The sequence below is a fragment of the Artibeus jamaicensis genome, unplaced genomic scaffold (assembly GCF_021234435.1).
Source record: "Artibeus jamaicensis isolate MK-2021 breed Jamaican fruit bat unplaced genomic scaffold, CSHL_Jam_final contig_603, whole genome shotgun sequence".
Classification (NCBI taxonomy): Eukaryota; Metazoa; Chordata; class Mammalia; order Chiroptera; family Phyllostomidae; genus Artibeus; species Artibeus jamaicensis.
In genome coordinates this window covers 595839-619058 of record NW_026521904.1, presented here as the reverse complement: position 1 = coordinate 619058, position 23220 = coordinate 595839, and the positions used below count along the sequence as shown (strand labels likewise).

At 36.3% G+C, this 23220-nt stretch overlaps 1 protein-coding gene and 1 non-coding gene across 2 annotated transcripts in view; both read right to left on the bottom strand.

Annotated features, from left to right (window-relative positions):
• ARHGAP15 (Rho GTPase activating protein 15) overlaps positions 1 to 23220 on the bottom strand; it is a 633529-nt gene that overhangs the window by 281796 nt on the left and 328513 nt on the right. The gene's annotated exons all lie outside the window — the stretch shown is intronic.
• LOC119055706 (small nucleolar RNA SNORA48) lies at positions 9645 to 9780 on the bottom strand. Its single transcript, XR_005083738.2, has one exon. It is a non-coding gene; the product is annotated as a small nucleolar RNA SNORA48 (small nucleolar RNA).

The following is a 23220-nucleotide window of genomic DNA, read 5'->3' as shown; positions in this document are numbered from 1 at the left end:
ACTATGCATAAGTATGCATAATAATATAAAAAAATACATGCCCCTGGGGGGAAATTACAGTAGCCTTCCTTTTTACATGTAGCAGTGCTAAGTGTTTTGCTTTTCTTTAGCTTTTGGTAACCTGAAGTCTGTAACAGATTATTACATTTGGGGCTCTGAAGCCTTCTCTTGTGCTGGGGGAGAGGATCCTGGTGGTGACTGTCAGGATGCTCCTCCAGACACAGATGCCACTGAGGAGAGGGTTTGCCTGGATATCCTCCCCATGTGTTTTGGCCTAAACTAGGAAAGAATAGAGAGGACTGAGCTATGAATGGGACAGTGCATGTCGCCAAGTTCCAACCTCTCTGAAATTTGAACTTCAGGATTATTGAACAAGCTGAGAACTTGGTTTTCTTCAAGCTTGTTTACCCTTGACAAAATAGAACTTCTGGTCTTGCAAAACATGTGTTGGGGTTTTAAAGGTCTCCGAAAGCTTCTTGAGACATTAAGTACCTCTTACATAAAATAACACAGTGATGATTTAAGACCGGAGGAACTGGAAATGCATGGATTAAGTGACCTTTAAAATACACATAGGTTTAAAATTGAAAGGGAAATGCACTTAGCAAAAAAGCATTTGGGATTTATTTCTAAAATATGTTTGGAAATATTAAGCAAGCTCAAAATGAGACGATGCATACACATCCTCATTTTGACTTAAAGATCTACTTTAAATAACACAACAGATGTAGTCATCGGCATCTATTCCAACAGGGACACCGTGGATGGTGCAAAGGACATGGTAAAACTTAGGTAATAATAAGAGCTACTCTCATTGTTATCCCTTAATCCTTCAAACTGTCAAAGCACAACCAACAAAAAAGAAAAATATGCTGGCAGGATCTAACATCTTCCTATTTTCGTCTTCTCATTTTAGTTAGGAAATTTCCATCAGGAAATATTCCTTTAAATTAGTCACTAGAAAGTAAGTTTAGCTATTCAGACTCTATGGCTTGAGAGAGAAAATAAAAACAACAATAACAACGACAACCATACCTGTGGACTTCAGTCTGAAAACACCCCTGACAACCCAGAGGTGCTCGTTTACATAAGGAAAGCAGAGGAAGACAGAGCAGGGAATCATGGGTGTGCCTTTGCAAAGGCAAACTGAACATAACTGCTCCATTGTGAGGGAGTGACCACCTGAGACATGTGTGCTCTGGGTCTGTTAACAGTTTGGCAAAAATGTTTCTTTTTGAGTCCCCATGAAATGAACTGATTTTTGGAAAACATGCTGAAGTGAAAGATGAGGGTGGTATGAGGTGGACCTTCACCTTATAGTTCGAACTTTAACAGTGCTCTCTACACTCTCATTGAGGCTGATAGGTAGTTGGTGATCGGTAAAAAATGGGTGATAATTGAATCGTGTCTGAGCAAGACACCTGGTGGAAAGCACATAGGCTATTGTGTTAAGAAATCTGATCTTGAGTCCCAGATCTACTGCTCGAAAATGTGAACCTTAGCTTCCCTGAATTTCAATGAGCTCATCTGTGTAACAGGAATACAAATACCTCAACTGCGATGTTTTAAGGACTAAATACTTTGATGTAAAAGATCACATTGCTTTGTATGTACACAAGTAAATTATTAGCTTTAACCTCTTCCTATCTTCCTTCCTCGTTTCTATCATCGTCACCATCATTATTGTAAGTCACGGCTTGCACTAGACTCTATAAAGTGAGTTAAATAAAAATGGCCCTTGGGTTTTGGAAGCTAACAACTAGAAGTCACAATACTTTTGTGTCAAAACAGAAAATGGATAGGATAATTTAACAAATTTGGAGTGAGTATAGACAAATTAAATGAAACATATTAAAGTAGCTGTTGGTAAAGAGCTATGTCCATGTGACAGACATAGACCTAGAAATTGAGACAGAGTAAATTTTCTCACACTTTCAATACATCATTTTTTTCAAATTCTCCAATTTTATGAATGTTTAGTAGTTGTAGCATTGTTGGCAATACATTTACTGTCAGTACAATTCTGGCAGGTGAATGCATGGTATAGGTGACTACTACAACTTTTGCTAATAATAACAGTTTTAAAATAACCAATATAAAAACATTTTGTTTTATACCTTAATGTAAGACTTAAAGTCTTATGTGCATCCAAATAGCAGTAGTTCTGCTTTGATAAATATGCCAGGAATATTACTTTATATAAGGATAATTCTTATCAGAATTGTTTCAGAAGTACTTCCCATGCCATACAGCCTTAGAGTACGTAGATATGTACTTTACTAATCGCAGAGAAAGCATATTTCACATAATAAGATTTTTAAAGATCCTTAACACTTCATTAGTCATAGATGGGATGGATGTTAGTTCCAAGGAGAATGTAAAGATCTGAGGAGCTAAATTATGAGCATGGTGGATATGAGGCAATAGGTTATTAGGCAGAAGACATTTCATTTTACTGCTTGAGGTCATAAGGTTATATCACCACTTTCAAGCAAAGTTAGCTCTGACCAGGAGATTTAAAAAAATCTTCTCAGACTGAGTTTCTCACTAGTAAGCTTCCATACCTTCAGATGGAAATAATTGGATATACTTATTGTTAGTCACTAATTCTACTTTGGGCACAATGGTCTTCTTGCTGTTTCTCCTGAGCATATCCTGCCTCAGGGCCTTTGCACAAACTGACCCAAGCAAGTATTGATTCTTTAGATAGCCACATAGCTACTTTCCTTACATCCTTCGGTCTTCCCTCAAATGTCATTTCTGAAGGTTCTCCTGTATTTAAAATGGCAAGATTTCCTCATTTAGATGCTCTCTATATCTTTTCCTTATTTTTAAAAAGTTTTTAAACTTATCTTGCTAATGTATATTTTATTTCCTTTTTTAGCATCTCCTTTCCCCCACTAGAGTGTTAGCTCCACGAAAGCAGAATTTTTGCCTGTATTTAATTCTATTTTATGTTGTTTATTTTTTAGATACTTTAGTCCCTGTACCTAGAACAATATTGGGCAAATAATAAGTGTTCAGTATAGATTTGTTTAATAAATATGATAATACTCTGAACTCATTTTTAGAAAAACAAAACTCTTACTCCTCTTTTTATATCTTTAATATTTATAGATAAAACCCTATGTGCTAAAAAAGTAAACTTTCCCCTAATATTTAATGAAGAAAGACAATTATAATTGCTTATTACCATTGAATGGCAGTCTGGCTTTCTACCCACAACAGGTCTGAGAAGAGAAACAGGCTCTCAGTCTCTCTTCTTCAAACAAGGAACCTACACCTAAAAGAATAAAACAACTGTTCCTTTCTTATTTACCTATTCACAGATATGAGTACATAATGACATTGTTATTTTTTCTATCTTATTAAAGAAAGAGGGAATTTATATAAAATCAACATTAAATATATTTTTTAAATATTTTATTTATTTATTTTTAGAGAGGGAGGAAGAGAGGAAGAGAGAGAGGGAGAGAAACAGCAATGTGTGTTGCCTCTCATGCCCCCTACTGGGAACAGTTCTTAGGCATGTGCCCTGACTGGGAATCGAATTGGCAACCCTTTGGTTTACAGTCCAGCACCCAATCCACTGAGCCACACCAGCCAGGGCAACATTAAATATCTTTTAAGAAGGCTTATATATCTAAGGATATATTAAAATTATGCCAGGTGGTGGATGAGAGATAAAGGAAGATAATTATAGAGTTTGGAGACTTTTCAGGCAAATGATTATAAGAATGACATGATGAAGATGATAACACTATTCTTTTTTTTTCAGTTAAGGAGAGAAAGAGAGAGAATATTCTGTAAAGGCTAACTCTGGCCTAGCAGGTGTCTCAGATCACAGACCCCCTAATCCAGCACTGTCCATATATGTACTTCTAAATATTTTAGTAGTCACACTAAAAAGAAATAGCAGACATTATTTTAGTAATGTTTGATTTAACTCACTCTATCCTAAGTATTATCACTTCTCCACATAATCAATATAAAATTTATAAATGAGACATTTTTATATTGTTTTTGTGTCAAGTCTTTGAAATTTGGTATGTATGTCACACAGCAAGCAAATCTCAGTTCAGACTGGCCACATTTCAAATGCCCAGTCATTGCACATGTCTAAGGGCAGCCATACTGGACAGTGCAGTTCTAAAGCAGGCCTCTGGGTGTCCCGTCTGAACACAGCATGTGCCAGCACGAAGACAACCCCTGGGGCCCATGCATGGGGCGGTGCTGCAGTTGCCAGGGCTCCACCACAACAGTGGGCAGGGAGGTGTCAGGTGAAGTAGCTTTCAACTGCAAGGCCACGTGCGTGTGACAGGAATCAGAGCCAGCAAAGCCCGAGACTATTTCTGAATTGATTTGTATTTCCAGTTCTTTCTCCACCTGGCTTTAGGTTAGTATCTAAGTAGGGTGATGTGTGTGTGTGGAGCCAGAGTGATTCATGGAAAAAGATACCAATTAGGAGAAAAAAGCAAGATGATGTTAACTGTATCTCAAGTGGGTAGAACAGGTTAGACAAGTTACACTTTATCCTTGTATCTGCAAGAGTGAGGCTTTTGAATTTCGGTATGCCGGTTTTCAAGTGCTGCTCTGTGGTAGTGTGCTACCTGTGACATTCAACACTGGCTAGTCGTCTCTCCATAACTGCATTTCTACCCAGGCCTTAAAATACACCTGGGAAGAGCGAATGGGTAAACTATAGGTTCTCAGTGGTGCTGGGTGTTTCAAGCACATAATTTGTGCTCTCTGGGGTTAGGACAGTTATACTAGTTTTATTTATCCCAATCACACAGCATTTTAGTTTTGAAAACTCATGGTAAAGTAAAAACAATAACTTCTCACAAAAGGCCAATTTCAGATTATCTATTTTAACATAGGAAAGACTGGTTTACAATGCATTCTCAAAATCATGGTTTTGGACTGGGGAGAGAAGCTGGAGGTGTGTGCTTAGACATAGTTTAGACCAGACTACAGAATAAATAGGTTTTGTTTAACTTAAAGTTTGGTTTTGCTCTTAATCGCCATATATTTAGCTGGATTAACCATACAATGATTTGAATAGACTACTGATTTTAAACACCATTCCCCAATATGGGAATCAATTCACATAGTCTCAGCCCAAAACTTGGTAGTGTGTGCCTCTCCCAACTTCTATACCACAAACACACACACACACACACACACACACACACAGAAACCAATAGCAATTCTATTGTCCCGGTGAGCAATATTGTGCCATAATCCCTAGAATTTAACAATAAAATATATAATCCATTAATACATGGAATATAAGCAAAGCAAATTCTGAGAAAGCAGTTTGATTACTAAAACAGTGATAACTAATATCCATTTCTACAAAAGGTTTATGAAACTCTGGAACCAGTTGTCAAAACCAAAGCTATGTTCACCTGATGCTCACAAATGATTTCAGCTGAAGTTTTCAGGTTCAGTTTTATTTTTCTTCCTAAATGACTTTGTTCTTTTTACACATAACCATCAGAGATCATGTAAATGTGTTCATCTTTAAAGTCCTTAAAGGAAATTTAAAGGAGATTTCCTTAAAGGATAAAGTTGAATACAAACAGAATGCCACTTTAACTTTAAAGACAAGAGTGTGTTTTAAGTATGATGAGTATGATGGGAATGTTTGCTAGAAAAATGAACTGGCTCTCATTGACCTTGAAACTTTTGGTGTATATACAAATACTTAAAACATACCCTATATAGCAATCAGCACTGTGAAGCAATACGTAATCAAACAAGGCACCATGGGGAAGACGGCAAACTTTTCTCCTTCGTGTTTCCCAGCTTTACAGAAGCAAAGGTCTAATAAACATGAACTTGAACTACAATAAACATACTCAAATCATCAAAAAAATAGGTATTTACAACAACAAACTAGTCCTGCAATGGCAAAGATAGACGAACTGAACTTAGATCTGTGTAATATAAAAAAGGAAACAATGATTATATAGTACAAATAATTTTGCTGTAATATGACAGCCTAATGACTTAAGTGCTCAATATTGTCATTATGGTTTTGAACCCCATGTGCATTAGCAATAAAGACTCAATAAAATGACTATATAAGTCATATTTTCCATGAAAATCTTGTTCTTGTAAAATAGTTGTGTCTATAAGACCTGTGAGCCTAAGTGGAAAAAACTAATCACTTGAATTATGTCGTATGTCCGTGCTGTTTTCTGAAAGCAGTTTCAGGGAAGTTTCTAACCAACCCTTCCTCCCCATGGAGGAAAACAATGGTTTTGGACACCCGGGTTTATTTTAAGGTCTTTAATCTGGTAAGAAACGCTTATTTTGTTAACATAATTTACTGTATATATGTATATTTCTCTGAAGATTATATAATCCAAAGCCAATTACTATTACTTATCTGATAAATGCATTTTAATTATATGGGAGAAAAAATGAAACTCTAACAAGTATTTTAAATGTTCATTTTTACTTAATATTTTTCATCCAGTCAGCTACTGACATTTTTCTCAGACAAGGTAAATGAATGGGTATAGAGTAGTGATTAAATAAAAGACTGAAAAAAATCATGGAATAATTGAATAGCATGACTAGGCATTATATCAGTTTTCAGATTCTGTTCCTTAGATCCCAAGTCTTTACATTTACTAAAAAATGTTCCTGCCCCCATTGTAATATGAAGGGAGACAGTGTTCAAAAGTGTTTTTAAAAAGTAGGTATTTTCAGGCCACTGAGCCATGTATCATGAAGCTATTATTCTAAGAGATGCTGAGAAACATGAGAAATTAAAGATGTTATTATCTTTTATTTTCCCCTTTAATGTGTGTTAGAGAGCAGCTGTGCTGAATTCTTGGTGTAAAAGGAAAACCATGACAATTTTACTTATTTCTGTGTTTGGAGTGAACATGTGATAAGAAGTACATTTTGCCATTACTGACTTGGGAGATGGGACAATAACGGTAATGGGTGCTGTTGCATCTACCTGCTAAAGTGGTTCTCCTTTCTCAAAATACAGTTTTGTAGGGGCGCATCAACCATCTGGCATCACAGAAAGAGAGTCTTACAAAGAAACTTTGGGATGTCTAAAGATGATGTGAGGATAGACAAGCCCCTCAAGGGAGTCTGCACAGATGCAAATCACTTGTATTTGCAAATGTGCACACAAAAGAGACGATGGAATTAGCCGGTGAATGGCTCCCCTCAGTTGTCTGCTTTGTGCCTGAATATGCTTGATTTATGAGTATAGGACTAGGAGTCAGGAGTTTCAAGAACTAAGTAAGAAGACAATGTCCATCAAAAAAATACTCTCTTCCATTAATACTCAAAACACACTGCACGAATGTTTGGACACATATATATGCTGGCTTTACACAACCCACTCTTTTTTATCATATGCTTACATTGAAAAAAATTCAACCCAAGCTGTCTTTTCCACGAGTCTTGAGAAACTGCATTGTTTTGAAAAAAATGTTGGCTTGATTTTCACAATTTTTAAAAAGTGGATATGGAAAGAATAAGATTGTGCCCATAGAAGGCATTGTTTCCAAACTTGCACTGTATTGTTTGGCCCAAATAACTTGTCCTCCTGTATGGAAGTGGGGAACCAGACAAACTGAAAATACAATAGCACATTAAAATAAAAGTTCTGTTCTGAAATAACTGTATCATCCTCCCACCAATCCCCCTGCCCCCACCCTTTCCCGGCTAGTGTAGCAAAGGCAAACCACGGAGAGAAAGCAGTGACAGCTACCAAAAAATGTTATGGAAGGAAGAGAAATAGAGGATTCAGTTGTCATATTAAGTCATAGCTATTCAAGGAAACCATTTGTTGATTGGCAAACAGGGGGTGTGTGTTGAAAGAGACCCAAAGAACATATCTGAGGTGTGTGAGGGATTTTTCTGTCCTCCTCGTGGAAGAACTAGAGAGATAAGGTGCCGCCGCGTCGTACCTAAGCACAAATGGAGGTCCTGAATCTAATTAAGAATGACATTGTTGCTAATATAACAAAAGGTGGCTTTTAGTTAATTTTTATGTGCTGAGGTGTCAAAAAGTAGTGTGAAAAGGAAAACATATTTATACTTTTCCCCACATGAACAGTGTCTAAAATGTAATTATATTTTCCAACATCTAATTCTTTTTTTTGTATATATCAGCATTCAGATTTTTAAAGTGGGGAAAAATAAAGCATTAGCTTTCTGCTAAAAAACGGGGTAAATAAGGTTTCTAAAATACTGTCAGTCATACTCTAAAAATATAGATATAGACACCATAGAGACCTTCAGTGTCTAGATTTTGTTTACTTTTTTTTGTACTTGATGTTTTATTATTTTTTTCAGCACTTTATGTTTTAATTTAATTATTTTTTGAGTACAGTTTTCTGTCTTTTACTCCCATCCCAGCCCACCCCCCGCTGTGGGTCCCCACCTCCTCCCCATTTCCATCCCCCCTTAGTTTTGTTTACTTGTAATAGCCCATATGCATAACATTAAAGGTAAAGATTATAGTGACAATCCATGATTCATGGACTGTAGTCATCTTATTACCCTTGCATTATCTCTGGTTTCTCTGGCCACCTTAGCAAATACTGTAGAGTTTGGTTCAGCCCTGGAAATGAGAGCCAGCGGCAGACACTGGTTGAAGACTGGCAGCCATGCCCACTGTTCCCTCTCTCTTTCCTGCCTTCCTTGCCCTGTGCCTTTGTTCACCTTGGAATTTTTGTTAGTGCTCGTTGAATTGTGTTGAACAGTATTAATGGAAAGCCACAGAACAAAAATAGGAGGTTAGGGAGGAGAAAATACAGAAGTGGAAAATAAAATCGCAATGGGTTAAATGGGATGGGTAGTAGAACTGTTTGAGGGAATGATGGGGGAACATTTTAAAGCTAAAACACATTCATTAACCTAAGGAACTATTTTAAAAGAAAGGTTTTTTTAAAAGTTTCAAAAGTAAAACTTGTTTTAATGAGTGCTTGATTGAAAAAATGACATCACTGTTTTCTAGCAGATGAACAGAATTTTCTTGCAAGAAAAATTACTCAATAAAAGCCTTTAAGTTGATGTAGAAATCGAAAGTAAGCCAATAGGAATTTGGTATCATGTTACCTAAGATAAAGGAAAAGAATTAAGTAAAAAGCATTATGAAGCCACAGCCTTTCATGAAAATCTCTAGAAAAGCCCCAGTCCTCCAACATAAACTTCTTGAGGTGCTTGAACACTAGTAGCAAGAAGTAAAACTAGGCTTAGTTACATCATTTTCACTGCATCAGAAGTTGTCTTGATGAGGAGCTGCCCTAAAGAATTTTGTTATTTACGTTTAGAATGGAAATTACTTGCTTGGCAAGACTAAGCATAGCTTCCTAATTTACGTGAATATATAGAGAGTTATTTATTTAATTTTACTTTTTGCTTGGCATATTAATAAAAATTCATTTTGGGTTATGTTGTTGTATGTCCTCAATCGCTAATCCAATTTGTTCTGTTAACTCATGCTTAGAATGCCATTTTCTATAAAAATACACAATTTCAGCCTATTCTTAATTTCTATTAAATTATGTCTAACTTACAAAGTTACCATTTAGATAAACATAATTAAATAAATTATTGACTTTTATTCTTCTAACATCAATTTAATACATTATTATTATTATCCATGTGTCCAAGGCATGAACCAGGCATGGGCACAGACCAAAAGCCAACCTGGTATAAACGAGGAGTTACTTTGTCCCTAGCTGATATAAGACAAGCACCACCTAGCCAGGTACAACTTTATCCAGATCAGGGACACAATTTAATGAAATAAAAGAGCTTATTTTACTTATTTTTTTTATAGAAAAATAATCTATAATTTTAAGATATAGAAGTTCTAGCAAGGCTGGTCTTGACTAGCATCACCCTCACCAAATCAAAGCTAAATGAGTGGTCTTGTTAAAATATAATTAAATGTATAGATACTACAACAAATATAAGTCACTTAAGAATACCTTTAAAAAAAGCTTTTATTTATTTTTAGACAGAGGGGAAGGGAGGGAGAGAAGGAGAGAAACATCATTGTGTGGCTGCCTCTCGTGCTCCCCCTACTGGAGACCTGGTTCACCACCCAGGCATGTGCCCTGACTGGGAACCAAACTGCTGACCTTTTGGTTCACAGGCCAGTGTTCAATCCATTGAGCCACACCAGCCAGGGCTAATAATACCACTTTTTAGAAATATGGTGAAACATGGTTGAAAGATAAATTTTACTGTTGAAGAGAGATGTCTTCATGAATAGAACACTGAAGTGTGTAGGTACCTACCAGGGCCACCCACCACAGAATGAACTGGGGAATAGGGGAGCTAATTCTGAATTTGCCAACCACTTGACAACTCTGTGACACTGGGCAAGTGAATGTACCTGTAATGACTTTTTTATATGTCAAACTTTCTAGGCTAACCTATAGCTGCTAGCTACTCACTGACACACCAATCTAAGTGCTGCTTTAAAGAAATTTTGTGAGGAAATTAAAGTCTCCAATCAGTTGACTTTAAGTTAATCAGAAGAGATTAAATCAGGTGAAGTCGAGTCTATCAGGTGAGCTCTTTAAAAAAGGGTTTATGCCCTTCCTGAAGTCACAGACTCCAATTAGTCCCTGCCTAGGGACTTCTAGTCTGTGCCTGACCATCCCTGACTGTCCTTATGGACTTCAGGCTTGCTTAGCCAGCTCACGCTATTGTGTAAGTCCATTCCTTGATCTCTCTCTCTCTCTCTCTCTCTCTCTCTCTCTCTCTCTCTCTCAGCCTGTTTGTCTGTTCATCTATTCACCTAGCTTTTCATCCTTCCTCCTAGTAGTGGTCTTGCTTTTTTTGGTGCCTTTTAAAATTTAATTTATTTTTAAACATTTTTAAAACTTTTTTATTGTTGTTCAAGTACAGTTTTCTACCTCCCTGCCCCCTGCCATTAAACCTTAAATTATACAGTAACTTTTTGGTCTAACTTTTGTGTTTTGTAAAGTAGAAGGTGAGTTAGGTGCAGTCTGAGTTCCCTTTCAACCCTCAATGCATGACCACAATTTAGGGTCAGCATTCTCTTACATATAGGATGTTTTTAGAGAATGGAAGCTAATTTTTTTATTTTTAAAGATTTTATTTATTCATATTTAGAGATGAGAAGGGAGGGAGAAAGAAGAGAGAAATGTCAATGTGTGGTTGCCTCTCCCACGCCCCCTACTGGGAACCTGGTCCATAACCCAGGCATGTGTCCTAGACTGGGAATTGAACCACTGACCCTTCGGTTTGAAAGCTGACACTCAATCCACTGAGCCACGCCAGCCAGGGCTGGATGTGAATTTCTTTTGTTCATAGTTTTATCTCCAGTGGACAGAACATTATCTGACATATTGAATGAATAAATGAATGAATTATGCATTCATGCAAACAGATGGGACTCTGTTTCTTGTGTACTGAGAATACAAGGCATATCTAACCCTGAGTGAAGCTTTGTATTTTCCTATGAAGCCCTTGCAGGAGATTTCATAACCAGAAACCATTGTTCATTGCAGCCTTTTAGTTTTTTCCTAGAGTTAAAAACTTTAAGCGGCCACTTTTGTAAAGGCAAACTTATACTATAAAACAAATATATTTAAAAAAACGACAAGCAAACAACATATATCCCTGAATGAAGATGAGGAGTCAATCCCAGTTGATATACAACCTGTCCCACTCCATCTGTGCATCTTACGTGTACCTAAACACAGTCCATTTTCAATGGTGTAGTTCCAGTCCTGTTGGAGCTGGTGTTAATGATTACCGGTTTAACATACTGTGCTAAAGAAGACACTTCAATTCAGAAGCGGAATGAAATAGCATCGTTAGTTTTATAAATATAGAAATTTTCTTTCCAGACATAGTTACTCTAGGTCCTGCTGAAGAAAATGGACACTGGAAAGTTGTTAATTTTTTTTGTCGGTTTGAATTCTTTTCTGATGAATTTACTGAGGTTCTTACACTTATAGATAAATTTCATTACTTTAGTTTGCTTTCTTTTCACAATGGAGGAAAAAACAATTTTTTTATAATGGTGCCAAAACTACAGTCATTTGGCCATTACAATGTTCTTATGACATTTCGGCCAAATGAAGAAATGATACATATCCATGCTCCTGGGGTTACCTCTAGTTCAGAGAAATAAAGATTCCATGTCATAACTTCACTCCCTCACAGATGTGTCAGAGTCATCTTATATTACAAGTAAAATCTCAAGAATCTGTTCAAGATTTATACAGGTGAGCTTGAGTCTCCCAGACTCACTAAACATTTGGAGATGAGAAAGGCTAAGGTGTACCTTGAGAAGAGATCTCTGTTCCAGGGCTGACGTCTGGGGTTTTCCCTGTGTTCTGTGTGTCTAATCCTCTCTGACAGGGGTGGCAGCAGTACCCCTGGGAGATGCCAGCTCTTCTGCCTCAGCGGGCAGGGCCCTTTCTCTGAATCACAACATGGCACAGAACTGACTGAGGCCATCCTACTCTAGTTCCTTTCTTAAGTTTCCTCTAAAATGACAACATTTCAGCTTTTTCCTTATTCTCCCAATTATTTTTGTTAAGGAGAGGAAGAATCACACATATGTCAAACAAGATAAAAATTTTAGTAAAATTTTCCTTAAAAAACTCATTTCTTGGATTAACTCTAACTAAAAAATTGAAATTAGAGTAAATAATAACCCTAATTCAACTACCATATCAGGCAATAAACTAAAATTTGTGCTTCAAATCTGAGGTCTGGTTAGTGTAAAAACCTAGGGCGCCTCTCCTCATATGTAACAGGGGTGGACAGATCAAAACATGGCTCAAGAAGAACTCAGAGCCCCAGAGCCAATAAATCTAAGTGATGAAGAAATAGCCAAACTTTCAGATGCACAGTTCAAAACACTGGTGATCAGGATGCTCACAGAACTGATTGATTTTAGTCACAAATTAGAGGAACATATGAAGGCTAAACTAATTAAAATGAATGGTAATGCACAGGAAACCAGTAGTAATGGAAAGGAAACTGGGACTCAAATCAAGGGAGCAGACAGAAGGAAGGAAAAAATGACCAAACAGAAAAATATGAAGAAACAAGAATTCAAAAGAACGAGGAGAGGCTTAGGAATCTCCAGGACATCTTTAAACAATCCAACATCAGAATTATAGGGATACCAGAAGGGGAAGAGGAACAGTTACAAGTGGAAACATTATTTGAACAAATAATAAAAGAACTTCCCCATTCTTGCAAAGGTAATAGACTTCCAGGAAATCCAGGAAGCTCAGAGAGTCCCAAAGAAGTTGGAACCAAGAAAGAACACACCAAGGCACATCATGATTATATTAGCCAAGATTAAAATGAAGGAGAGAATCCTAGAAGCAGCAAGAGATAAGGGGACAGTCACCTACAAAGGAGTTCCCATCAGACTGTCAGCGGATTTCTCAAAAGAGACCTTACAGGCAAGAAGGGGCTTGAAAGAAGTATTCCAAGTCATGAAATCCAAAGACCTACATCCAAGATTGCTCTATCCAGCAAAGTTTTCATTTAGAATGGAAGGACAGATAAAGTGCTTCTCAGATAAGGTCAAGTTGAAGGAGTTCATCATCACCAAGCCCTTATTATATGAAATGTTAAATGGACTTACTTAAGAAAAAGAAGATAAAAAAGATGAACAGTGAAAGGACAGAAAACTCACAGTTATCAACAACCACACCTAAAACAAAAGCAAATTAAGAGGACAGCTAGATCAGTAGTGAACCATAGAAATGAAGATCACATGGAGGGTTAGCAACAGGGGAGTGGGAGAAGGAGAAGGGGGGAGAAGGTACAGAAAATAAGTAGCATAGAGAGTAGATAGAAAATAGGGGGGAGGGTAAGAATACTAGGGGAAATATAGAATCTAAAGAACTTGAGACACGTGTTCATGAACACGTGGGGGGAATGGTGGGGGAGGGGTGTGTGGGGTGGAGGGGAATGGGAGGGGAATAGAACAAATGTAATGGCATAATCAATAAAATTTTTTAAAAAAGAAAAAAAGTTAAACAAAGTCATAAACAAAGACACTGAAATAGAGAATGGGGGACAGTGACCAGAGAGGAGAGGGGAGGGAATTTCAGGGGGAAAATGGGAGGGATTTAGAGGAACAAGTATAAAGGACACATGGACAACAGCTAAGGGGGGTGGAAATGGGAGGGAAGTGGGGAGCACTGGGCAGTGGGCTGGGATGGAGTAAAAGACAGAAAACTATACTTGAAAAATAATTAAATAAGTTAAAAAAAGAAAAACATATTCTTAATATAATTCAAGTACTTTGTAGTCTAAACTTTTACATTCTAGCTGGTGAAGATAAATTATGTTTCCAGTTTCTGGATTCATATCTCTTCATACATGCATCATTCATGCCTTCATGCATGCAGAGGATAAAGTGAAATTAATGAAACTAGTAGCATGCATTGTAGTCCCCATATATCTGTATCTCGGTCTCTTCCCATCTATCTACTAGTCATGTGTTAGGACAAGGGAAGTTTTGAGGAGAAAATTGGTATGAACTGACCCAGGAGTTCCAAATCTGAGCAGAATCAAATACTCACAAATACAGCACAGCAGGCACTTTGCGAGTTATGTTTCCTATAAACAATGTTGTTTCTCCTTTGCAAAAATGACATACTTTTATAGTTTTATTTTATTTTTGGGTACAACAATCTATTTATTGTGAAAAATTTAGGAGATACATAAAGAACAGAGAACAAAACTATAAAAGAAGACAATGAAAACTTTATTACTTAGAGTTAATCGCTGTTGCTGTTGCTAGTTGGGCAGACTTTCTTTTATACCATGTACTTCTTCATATATTTAACAATTATTTAATGAGCCCCTACCTTGAGCAGGCATACATCTCTGCACAAGCAGACCAGGTCCCTGCTTTCACAGTCCTTTTAAAATAAGTTTTGTGGCTTGTTTTTAATTCCTCCCACTTTGTATTATGCCAGAAGCACACCCGTTCTACAACTGTCCCATAGCTCTAGAATATACCACCATTATAGATGCAATATGATTTATTTAAAAGAGTGCCCACTGTAGGATTATTTCAAAATTTTCACTATGACCAAAATCACTTTAATTCGGACTTTTAGCTTATTGTTATTACTTCCTTTCAACAGATTTACAGAACTGAAATTGAGTTTGGAAAGTACAAATTTCTGAATTTCTTCACACATAAACACTAGAGGTTCAGTACTTATATGTACTGACAGGTGTACTTCTTATGTACTTCTTATGTCTATACTTATGTATAGACAGGTGTACTTCTTACCTAAATGTTTGTGGTGCAAGGAAGTGTGTGTAGTAGTTGATACAACTTATAAAAAATGTGTTTAATTGTATTTTTTGGTTTTAAATGATATATCTGAAGTATCTGAAGTGATTTATCCCATCTTTATGATTCTAGATGTTACAGGACAGGGTGGGGTAGGTAACAAAGGCAAGTAAAACATTCTTTCATCCCCCATTTGCCCAGATGCGTCATTTTAGCACCTTAGTCTATGCATGTGTCTGGATCCTTTGACTTGAATTGAACTCCAGCCAAATGAAGTCTTTGCAATTTGAGCCTTCCTCTATGTCTAGTCCAATCACCCTGCTTCTCATACACCAATGCAGCTCTGAGATGGCATTCACAGGACCTGTACACTTGCAGTGTTCACGTCTTCATCTGATATTCCTTGTTGAGGCAGAAAACAGACTTAAAAGCTGTCTTCCTTTTGGTTGACCCAAGCCACAAACAATCTTTAAAACTGTTAAGTTAGTATATAAAAATATAAAACTATGTCTCCACACATTGAAAGTATGTTGCTAGGATGATTTTCAGATCATTAGTTCTGTAAGGCTAAAGATCTAGCCAATTGCTTCCATTGGAAAATAAACATATACATGAAATATCTTTTTCCATGCCTTCACTTTTTAGTCTGTGTGTCTTTTGATCTGAGATGCGTTTCTTGGAGACTACATACATATGATAGGTCTTGTTTTCCTATCCATTTGGCTATCCTCTCTCTTTTGGTTGGAGCACTTAAGCCATTTACATTTAAGGTGATTATTGATAGGTAGTGACATTTTATTGTTAGACTATTTTTTCTCCTTCTTATTATTATTAAAGCAAGACTTTTAGCATTTTTTGCAATACTGGTTTGGTGTTAACCAATTCCTCTAGCTTTTTCTTGTCTGAGAAGCTCCTAATTTCTCCTTCAATTTTAAATGGCAGCCTTGCTGGGTAAAGTAGCCTTTGTTGTAGGTCCTTGCTTTTCACCACCTTGACTGTTCCACCCCACTCCCTTCTAGCCTGAAATGTTTCTTTTGACAAATCAAATGACAGTCTAATTGATGCCACCTTGTATGTAACTACCTGCTTTATTTTGAAGATTTTAGGATTCTCTCCTTGTCTTTAAGCTTTGTCATTTTAATGATGATGTGTCTCAGTGTAGGCCTCTTTGGGTCCAACATATTTTGAGACTCTCCAAGCTTCCTGGACTTGTGCAACTTTTTCCTTCACCAGATTAGGGAAGTCTTCAGTCATTATTTCTTCAAATAGGTTTTTGATCACTTGCTCATTCTCTTCTCCTTCTGGTATTCCCATAATATATATGTTACACTTCACTTTGTCCAAAATGTTCTTTAAGTGCTCCTCTTTTCTAAAAAAATTATTTTTCTTTTTGTTTCTTTGCCTGGGTGTTTTTTTCTACCTTGTCTTGAAATTACTAATTCAATACTCTGCTTCATCTAACTCACTGTTTACTCCTTTCAATGTATTATTTATTTCAGATATTGCATTTTTTGTTTCTGACTGGTACATTTTTATAGCTTCTGTGTCTTTTTTCATGCTGTTGAGTCTCCTTATAATCATTACCCTAAATTCTCTGTGTAAAAAATTGCTTGCTTTCATTTCATCTAGCTCTTCTGGAGAATTCCTTGCTTTTCATATGGGGTCTGTTTCTTTGTCTTCCCATTTTGGCTGCTTCTTTGTATTTGTTTTTATATATTAGACTGATCTTCAAAGATTCTGGGGCAGGCCTTTGTCAGACACTGCTTGTGACTGCTCTCGATCAACCTGTTTGGAGCTGTCGGTGACCCACAGTGTGTGGCTCCCTCTGCTGGGCCTGTCTGTGTGCAGAAAGAACCAGGCTGCAAACCAGGGCTGAGTTTTATCAGCATCAGCCAGCTAAAGTGTGCTAGAGCTCCCAGAGATCCCTTTTAGTTGTTAAACTAATTAATGATATAGCCTCAAATTGTAATCAACAACTTAGTTTAAGCTCCACAGGGTGAGACAGAGTAATTCCTGTGGGTGAGGTTGTTGCTTCCCCTCAGGCTGATACCATTCAGAGAGGAGTTCTCTGCCTGGGAGAGATGGCTTCTTCGGTATGGGGAATGACTCAGCACAGGGATCCTGGCAGCTGTTCCTTCAATTCTCTACCCCAAACTGCCAGCTCCAGAGATATCCTCAAGCATCTCTAGTCCACTCTGCCCTACCTCTGCTGGAACCCAGAGTAAGTGGCTGCAAACCAGATTTTGTGCTCTGACCCTTTAAGAGTATCTCAAATTCTGTCTCTCTCTAGCAGACAGAAAACCACCTACTTTTCACAGCTGGATGATATCTGGGTTCTTTCCAGCTCCAGTGCTATAGGCTGAGGAGCCCAGATTGAGGTTTAGACCCCACACTTTTAAGGCAGAACCCCCTGAATGCTGAAATATCCCTTGGAGTAGCAGTACTTATATCCAACATTTGACTTTAAAATTAAGGCTATAGTAAAAGGCAAAGAAAGACACTGGATAACGATAAAGGGAACAATCAATCAAGAGGATATAACCCTAGAAATATTTATGTACACAACATAGGCATGCCTAAATATGTGAAGCAAATCCTGATGGACATAAAGGGAGAGACTGACAGAAATATGTCATAGTATTTTTCAAGTGCACATGGAATGTTTTCTAGAATAGACCACATGTTAGGACACAAACAAGTCTCAATAAATTTAAGAAGATTGAAATATCAAACATTTTTCTCTGATAATAATGCTGTGAAACTAGCAATTAGTTATAAGAATAACAGGGAAAACATGCAAAAACATGGAAGCCAAATAACATGTTATTAAACAATGAATGGGTCAACAAAGAGATTAAGGAATAAATCAAAAGATTTCTCAAAACAAATGAAAATGAGGATACAACAACCCAAAATCTGTGGGGCACAGGAAAAGCAATCCTAAGGGGGAAATTCACAGCATTGTAGGCCTATCTCAAAAAAACACAAGAAAAAGCTTAAATAAACAATCTAACTTCACACTTAAAGGAACTTGAAAAAAACAGCCAAGTCCAAAGTGAGTCCAAGGAGGGAAATAAACATCAGAGCAGAATTAAATGAAACAGAGTCTTAAAAATGATACAAAATATCAATGAATCCAAGAGCTGTTTCCTTGAAAAGATAAACAAGATCGACAAACCTTTAACCAGACTAATCAAGAAAAAAGAGAGAGGACTCAAATAAATAAAATCAGAAATGAAAGAGGAGAGGTAACAACTAATACCATAGAAATACAAAGGATTGCAAGAAAATATTCTGACCAACTATATGCTAACAAACGAGACAACCAGACAAAATGGGTAAGTTCCTAGAAACATACAATTTTCCCAAACTGAATCAGAGAATATGAATAGACGGATTGCAGCTCGTGAAACTGAAGCAGTAATCAAAAAAAAAAAAAAAAAAAAAAAACCCTCCCAAGAAACAAAAGCCCTGGACCAGATGGCTTCACAGGTGAGTTTTATCAAACATTCTGAGAATTAATACCTCTCCTTATTAAACTATTTTATAAAATTCAAGCAGAGGGAAGGCTCCCAAACTTATTTTACAAGACCAGTGTTATCCTTCTTCCAAAACCGGATGAAGACACTAAAAAGAAAGAAAATTATAGGTCGATATCCCTGATAAGCATAGCTGCTAAAATTCTCAACAAAGTATTAGCAAACCAAAAACAGCAACACATCAAAAAGATCATACACCAAGATCAAGTAGGATTTATTCTGGGAACGCAAGATTGCTACAAATCAATAGTTGATTTGCAAATGTTGTAAAGGACACATGGACAAAAACTAAGGGGGGTGGAAATGGAAGGGAGGTGGGGAGCACTGGGGGGTGAGCTGGGATGGGAGTAAAAGACAGAAAACTGTATTTGAACAACAATTAAAATAAATAAATTTAAAAAATTAAAATATAGTTAGGAAATTGAGGAAACACAGCTATTGAAGAACATCAAAATATATTTGAATTACTTAAGTTATGAAGAAAGGGATAAGTTTTTCATCTACAAATTATGGGCTGGGTAGTTCAATAGCAAAAGAGTGATAACAAAAATGATCATTGTCATTATTACATATGTTAGGCTTCTTTATACATGAAACCCAAAATTATTTCAAGTACACAGAAATCATTGTAACCACATATGGAAAATAACTTTGCAAAGAAAACTATAATATTCTAGTAAGGAACATTAAAAAACTGTATAATGAGAAAAAATGAAGGATGAAAACCACACGATCATATCAATAGATGAAGAAAAAAATCTTGGATAAAATCCTGCACCCATTTATGACAAAAACTCTCAACAAAGTGGGATTAGAGGGAACATATATAAACATAATAAAGACAATGTATGACAAACTCACTGCCAGCATCATACCCAATGGGCAAAATCTACAAGCATCCTCCTTAAGACAGAGGACAAGGCAGGGATAAAGACAAATTATTCAATAAATGGTGTTGGGGAAATTGGACAGATACATCCAGAAAAATGAAAATAGATCACCTGCTTACACCACATACAAGAATAAATTCAAAATGGATCAAAGACTTAAATATTAGACCTGAAACCATAAAAATGGTATAAAAGAAAACACAGGCAGCAGAATCTTGGATATTACTTAGAGCAATATTTTATCAGCTATATCTCACCAGGCAAGGGAAACAAAAGAAAAAAAATTTAATGGGACTACATCTAACTAAAAAAGTTTAACTGGAGGGTGCACAAGCCCACACACCTGGGAACCAGCAACAGAAGGGCCCAATTTGCTTGTGGAAAGCGGCAGAGGGGACTGAAATCTGAGAGAGAGTGGAACAAATGCCATCGCCCCTCTCTGACCTCACCCTCACATACAGAGTCAAAACCTAGAGACTGGGTCGCACCACCCTGGTGAACATCTAAGGCTCCACCCCTCATATGTAATAGGCATCACTTGACCAAAACATTATGGTTCAAGCAGAAAAAGAGCTCAAAGCCCCAGAGCCAATAAATCTAAGCGACCAAGAGATAGCTAACCTTTCAGATGCACAGTTCAAAACACTGGTGATCAGGATGCTCACAGAGTTGGTTGATTTTAGTCACAAATTAGAGGAACATATGAAGGCTAAACTAATTGAAATGAATGGTAATGCACAGAAAAGCAATAGTGATGGAAAGGAAACTGGGATTCAAATTAAGGTAGTGGACCAGAAGGAAGGAAAAAATGACCAAATAGAAAAATATGAAGAAACAAGAATTCAAAAGAATGAGGAGAGGCTTAGGAACCTCCAGGACATCTTTAAACACTCCAACATCAGAATTATAGGGGTACCAGAAGGGGAAGAGGAACAGCCACAATTGAAAAATTTATTTGAACAAATAATAAAAAAGAACTTCCCCATTCTGACAAAGGAAATAGATTTCTAGGAAATCTAGGAAGCTCAGAGAGTCCCAAAGAAGTTGAACCCAAGAAGGAACACACCAAGGCACATCATTATTACATTAGCCAAGATTAAAATGAAGAAGAGAATCCTAGAAGCAGCAAGAGATAAAAAAAGATAACCTACAAAAGAGTTCCCATCAGACTGTCAGCTGATTTCTCAAAAGAGACCTTACAGGCAAGAAGGGGCTGGAAAGAAGTATTCCAAGTCATGAAAGGCAAGGACCTACATCCAAGATTGCTCTATCCAGCAAAGCTTTCATTTAGAATGGAAGGGCAGATAAAGTGCTTCTCAGATAAGGTCAAGTTGAAGGAGTTCATCATCACCAAGCCCTTATTATATGAAATGTTAAAGGGACTTATCTAAGAAAAAGAAGATAAAAATATGAATAGTGAAAGGTCAGCAAACTCTACCAATCACACCTAAAACAAAAGCAAACTAAGAGGACAGCTAGATCAGGAGCAGAACCATAGAAATGAAGATCATATGGAGGGTTAGCAACAGGGGAGTGGGAGGAGCAGAAGGGGGGAGAAGGTACAGAGAATAAGTAGCATAGACGGTAGGTAGAAAACAGACAGGGGGAGGGCAAGAATAGAATGGGAAATATAGAATCTAAAGAACTTGTGACACATGGACATAAATGAAAGGGGGTGGGGGAGGGGTGTTCAGGGTTGAGGGGAATGAAGGGGGGAATGGGACAACTGTAATGGCATAATCAATGAAATATATTTAAAAAATAAATTACAAGATTTGCAAAGTCCATTTCCATTGTTAAGGACATAAGGACCTTTCATACTCTGCTTTCCCATGGCCTATGACCACCATTCTTCAGCAGAAAGATTCTTTCCCCTTATTGCTTTCTGAACCCACTGCTAATAGTGCTTGAAGAGACTGTGTGCTGGTCTCCAGAGTTCACTTCCCTGAGAATCTTCTTAAAAAATCAGGATTGAAGCTCTTATCATGTTTGCCCTTCATTTCTGTGCTGACCACCTCTGCTGTTCATGGCAGCTGTGGCTGCAGTGGTGGCGGCATGCTGTCTATTGCTTTGTTTTTTGTTCCTTAGTTACATTTATATCTTAAGATTTTTTTATTGAATAGTTGTGTACTTTGTAATAACGAGGGTTGCCTATCAGTAGAACATTGACATCACTGATCAGTTAATTCTTGGACCTAAAACATTTTTGAGGCAGATTTCAAAAAAGTGTATTATTTGGATATTCTGATTTCTTGAGTTACACTGATTATATGTTTTCAAAATAACCTATTTAATTGGTTCTCAATCTATTAGAGTGAAATTTTATATACTATTGTCTTGAGATTTAACATTTGTATCTGCTTCACATTTTAAAGTTTACTTAATTGTACTTTATGATCCTTTACATTATATTTTCAGTAATTTTATTTCATTCTTAATAAGATTGGTTATTTTCCAAAGAACTACCTTTTAGTTCAAGTGATTTTTTTTTGTTTTTTAATTAATTGGTTTACCTTAATTTTATCATTTCTACCTTTAGATTTCTTTTACTTGCTACATATTTCTCAAGAATTGTTTTTCTTTCTTTTTAATACTAAAACATTTAATACTATACATTTGCCTCTGAATATTTTTTGGTTGCATACTATTAAATTTTATATTTATTGGACCACTCCTTACTACAAAAGCAATTGAAAGAACTATTAGAATAATATTCAATTAACAAGTAACTTGGGCCATTTTCTTTAATATCTTATTATCAGTTTCAATTTTTATTGTATATTACTTCTTACCAGATCACATTTCTTTATGATTTGTGCATTTAGAATATTTTCTAAAATTTTCTTTGTAGATTTAGTACATGCATGATAATAAATGTTATCTGAGATATATAATAATAATGTGTTGTATATGCACATAGGGTACAAAGTTTAGTATATATTATTGACCAATAATAAAAATAAGTAAGATATGTTTTTACCTCTACTGTAATTATTTGAATATTTATCTAGAATTATATTTTGTATTCTGATACTAAATATGTATGTGCAGGTATGTAAACTGTAATTGTCAAATGAATGAAGCAACTTGTTTGGGAACTTAAAGGTTAGAGTCTTTTAAAATATAATTGGAAATCAACAATTTTCTGAACAAGTTTATAAAATAATCTTACTAAGTTTAAAAATCAAATTATGTTTTAAGATTTTGTTTTTACTTTTTAACTCACCATCTGTTAAATCAAAAAATGCAAGAATTTTATTTCTGTTATTATATATTATTTTCTGAATCAACTTTCTTTGACATTTGTGCTTTTTCCATCTGTCAATATGGCCCTTAAAATTTATTTTTAATATACATGTATACATATATATACACACATATGCACACACATGCATTTATATCTGGATAAAAATCTCTGTCTTTCAAAACACATGCACAAAAACATCTAACAATATAATTATTTATACATATTAACAAGCAAAAC